Source organism: Berghia stephanieae, chromosome 8 (genome assembly GCF_034508935.2).
Source record: "Berghia stephanieae isolate SIO BIC M18660-M18661 chromosome 8, UCSD_Bste_1.3, whole genome shotgun sequence".
Taxonomy (NCBI): Eukaryota; Metazoa; Mollusca; class Gastropoda; order Nudibranchia; family Aeolidiidae; genus Berghia; species Berghia stephanieae.
In genome coordinates, this window is record NC_088367.1 from 8,989,775 (window position 1) to 8,994,774 (window position 5,000).

Below are 5,000 nucleotides of genomic sequence, written 5' to 3' on the forward strand. Positions count from 1 at the left end.
TTTCACTTAACTGTATCGAAATTCAAGAAAACCAAAAGTCAAACATCTTCATGACAAATACAAATTTATGTTCAATTTAACTTCTCATATTCTTTATAAATGTTCATAATGTGCGTGTTTTGGACAAACTTGTTTTCAAAAATAGAAATGTCACACTGTTTGGGGGGGGGGGGAGAGAGAGAGAGAGAGAGAGAGAGAGAGAGAGAGAGAGAGAGAGAGAGAGAGAGAGAGAGAGAGAGAGAGAAGGGAGGAAGAGAGAGAGAGAGAGAGAAGGAGGGGAAAGAGGAGAGAGGAGAGAGAGAAGAGAAGAGAGAGAGAGAGAGAGAGAGAGAGAGGAGAGGAGAGGGGAGGGAGAAAGAAAGAGAGAGAGAGAGAGAGAGAGAGGGAGAAGGGGGGGAGAAAGAAAGAGAGAGAGAGAGAGAGAGAGAGAGAGGGAGAAGGGGGGGGAGAAAGAAAGAGAGAGAGAGAGAGAGAGAGAGAGAGAGAGAGAGAGAGGGAGAGAGAGAGAAGGGGGGGGGGGGGGAAGAGAGAGAGAGAGAGGGAGAAGGGGGGAGAACGAAAGAGAGAGAGAGAGAGAGAGAGAGAGAGAGAGAGAGAGAGAGAGAGAGAGAGCTGAAGATGAAATAAGTTGTCCCATATCATATTTGATTCCAAATAAAAAGAAAATCGGAGTGCAAATGTACCGAGCGATATAAAGTCACTCATGGACATTTATGACCAAGGGAATAGTGGTACAATGAGTCACTTGTCTCCGTCCGTGCTTTGACTTCATTGGTCAATAAAAAAGGTATTCTGTGAAGGTCTTGGAGCGACGTGTACTTATTTGCAGGTCTGTAGTAGTAACAGTAGACGAAGCTGTGTACAGCCAGGTACTCATTTTACACCTGAGTACGGTGAGAATGTGAGTAAAGAGTCTTTCCCAATGACTCAATCGTTCGCCGCTTAGAGCGATGGCCATACCACTGGGCCATATTCATACAGCCGTACAGTCCAAATCGTCTGACTGAGGTATATACAAATTAATTGAAACACTGTAAAGTTTAACCAGATGATGAAAAAATTCTAAAATTGAGCTTTTATATAGAGCAATATCCACTAAACGTGCTCAAAGCGCTTTACAAAGGGTCCCTGACCAACGTAACATAATACAATTTTTTTTCCGACAGAGACAACGCTGTTAACGACCAGATACTTATTTTACACCTGAGAGAATGTGAGTAAAGAGCCTTCTCCAATGACTCAACTATGCGACGGGCGAGGCTCGAACCCAGGCCCTTCCGATCCGAAAGCGAGTGTCATACCACTAGCCGCACAATGCTGAAAATATTTCAGATTTACGACTTCTGAATTTTTGAAAAGTTGTGACAGTAATCTTAATGTGATGACTTGGATGTTTTGAAATAATCCTGATCAAAATGAAAAAGAGGCAAGTTTTCGGATTGCGATAGTAATAAATAAAACAGTCGGATCAATATTGTACAATGCGAGAGGCCAGGCGTACTTTGCTTTCAGAGATGTATTTAATCTGGCAACAAATCTGTTACCCAGTGTTCTTTTTAATTATGTACGAGCGATTCTTGTTTACGATACAAAGAAAGCAGACTGTTAGTCTTGATCCTTGTCGTGTCAGAGGTGGTAGTAGAAATAGTAGTAAGAGTTGGATTAATAGTGTTGGGATGTCGGTTGTATTAGCTGATATCGTAATAGTAATAATAATGGTAATTAGAGTCGTATTAGTGGCGGTACCAACAGTAGTGACGGAGAGAGGATAGAGTGGAAAAAATTGAGCTTTTATATAGCGCAATATCCACTAAACGTGCTCAAAGCGCTTTACAAGGGATCCCTGACCAACAGCAACACGTAGTTAGAACGACACATGACGCCTGTTAGGCGATATTACAATTTTTTCGGACAGAGACAAAACTGTTAGTGGCCAGCTACTCTTTTTATACCTGAGTACGGTGAGAGAATGTGAGTAAAGAGCCTTTTCCAAGGACTCAACTATACGCCGAGCGAGGCTTGAACACAGGACCTTCCGATCCGAAAGCGAGTGTCATACCACTAGACCACATAGCCGCACAAAGGTAGTAGTAGTAGTAGTAGTAGTAGTAGTAGTAGTAGTAGTAGTAGTAGTAGTAGTAGTAGTAGTAGTAGTTGTTGTTGTTGTTGTTTTTGTTGTTGTTGTTGTTGTTGTAGTAGTTAGTAGTAGTGTAGTAGTAGTAGTAGTAGTAGTAGTAGTAGTAGTAGTAGTAGTAGTAGTAGTAGTAGTAGTAGTAGTAGTAGTAGTAGTAGTAGTAGTAGTTGTTGTTGTTGTTGTTGTTGTAGGAAGTGGTAGTAGTAGTAGTAGTAGCAGTAGTAGTAGTTGTTGTAGTAATAGTACTAGTAGTAGTGTAGTAGTAGTAGTAGTAGTAGTAGTAGTAGTAGTAGTAGTAGTAGTAGTAGTAGTAGTAGTAGTAGCAGCAGTAGTAGTAGTAGTAGTAGTAGTAGTAGTAGTAGTAGTAGTAGTAGTAGTAGTAGTAGTAGTAGTAGGAGTAGTAGTAGTAGTAATAGTAGTAGTAGTAGTAGTAGGAGTAGTAGTAGTAGTAGTAGTAGTAGTAGTAGTAGTAGTAGTAGTAGTAGCCTAGTAACACTGAGATACCTGCCCCGTGTGAATGGAACTTGTAATAATATTACTCAATCACTGACAAAGAACTGAAGCAGTTAGTAAACGCATTCACGCAACATGTCTATCTTGAATTCACGTGAAGTAGAACGGTTTGAGCCGGAGTATTTAATTCTTTCTCCTGTTTTTTTTATCTGTTCTTTTTTTTTTTTTTTTTTGTATTTGTTTTGTTTTGTTTTTGTTTTTTTTGTTTTTTTGGGGGGAGGGGGGGGGGGTGGTATTTGTTTTAATAATTTTGTTTGTATGTTGTTTTTTGTTGTTTTTTTTTTTGGGGGGGGGGGGTTGTTCATTTTTTGTTTTTTTTTTTTGGGGGGGAATTGGATTTATTTTTATTTTTTTTATTCTCTTGGTTTGTTTTAGATTTTGTAAAGCTGTTAGATCCATTTTCGTTCTGTACTTAGCACTAAATAGTGAAAAACTAAACAACTAACGATTACTCCCTCCCAACACTGCTGTATTCTGACAAAAACACGTTTTTAAAAAGAAATTTGACCAGAAAACTCGTCTTTCAAATATAGATCGATTCAAATATCCTCATCTTGTCAAACATTTCAACCCTGGGACTTCCATGAACAAACTACCAAGAAACTTGCTGGAAAATATGGGAAACCAGAGGTACCAGTCAAAGACAAAGATGGGAAAACAGTTTTTGGAAAAGAGGCTCAATCTGAATGATGGAGGGAACATTTCAACTACCTTCTGAACAGACCACCACCAGACAACCAGCCAGAAATTTTGCCTGCAAGGAATGAGCTACCAATTAGCTGTGATCCACCATCGATAGCAGAGATTGTGGGTGCTATTAACAAGATGAAAAGGGGGAAAGCTACTGGACCAGACCAGATTCCACCGGAGGCTATAAAAGTTGATGCTGAAAGAAATGCTGAGGCCCTGCACCCACTATTTGAGAGAATCTGGAATGACGGGATATTCCCAAAGGATTGGAAGGAAGGACATCTTATCAAGCTTCCAAAGAAAGGGGACCTCAGTAATTGTAAGAATTATCGAGGAATCACTCTTCTCTCTATCCCAGAAAAGGTTTTCAACCGTATTATTCTAGAGAGAATTAAGAATGCAACAGATGCTAAACTGCGGGACGAACAGGCAGGTGTTCGGAAAAACCGTTCAACCGCCGACCAGATTGCCTCTCTGCGAGTCATAGTGGAACAGTCTATAGAATGGAACTCTCCACTTATTGTCAACTTTCTGGATTACGAGAAGGCTTTCGACAGTATTGTGGAAAATTCTGGCACATTATGGACTCCCTGAAAAGATAGTAAACCTCATTAAGGAAACGTATGAAGGCTCAAGTTGCAGGGTTGTACATGAATATCAGCTTACTGACAGCTTTGAAATTAAGGCTGGTGTCAAGCAAGGATGCTTGCTATCACCATTCCTGTTCATTCTTGCCATTGATTGGCTAATGAAGGAAACCTCCAAAGGGAGAAGAAATGGGATACAGTGGACCCCTTGGACACAGTTGGATGATCTGGATTTTGCAGATGATTTGGCTCTTCTGTCCCACACCCAGGACCAGATGCAAGCAAAAACCACAATTATAAACAGCCTCTCGGAATCAAATGGTCTAAGAATTCACCCTGCAAAGTTATAGGTCTTGAGGATAGGTACTCGTCAAAGTGAGGAGATCAAAGTTAAAGACCAGGAACTTGAAGATATAGACACTTTCTGCTATCTCGGGAGTATAATCGACAAAGATGGAGGCACGGAAGCAGAGGTGAAAACACGGATAGGAAAGGCACAGGCTGCATTCACATCTTTGAACAGAGTTTGGGGACCTAAAGATATCTCCCTTCGACTAAAGCTGAGACTGTTCAACTCAAACGTGAAGTCTGTCCTATTGTATGGATGTGAAACTTGGAACGCATCACAGGCATGTAAGGGAGGGTACATATTTTCGTAAACGGGTGCATGCGTAAGATACTCAGTACAAAATGGATGGATAGAATTAAAAATGAAGAAGTACGGAAAAGAACACAGCAGAAACCAGTGGGAGAGGAAATAGGAAGAAGACGATGGAGGTGGATTGGACACACCCTTAGAAAGAATGACTCCACTATAGCAAAGAAAGTATTGGACTGGAACCCTCAGGGCAGAAGATCAAGGGGAAGGCCACGAGGAACATGGAGAAGAATTAAAGAAGCTGATATACAGAGAAGTGATAAGACATGGAATGAGATTTTTTAAAGTTAGCTCAGGATAGAGAAGGATGAAAACGGTTTGTCTGTGGCCTATACCCTGACCCAGGGTGAAAAAGGCAATGATGATGATGATGATGATGATGATGATGATGATGATGATGATGATGATGATGATGAAG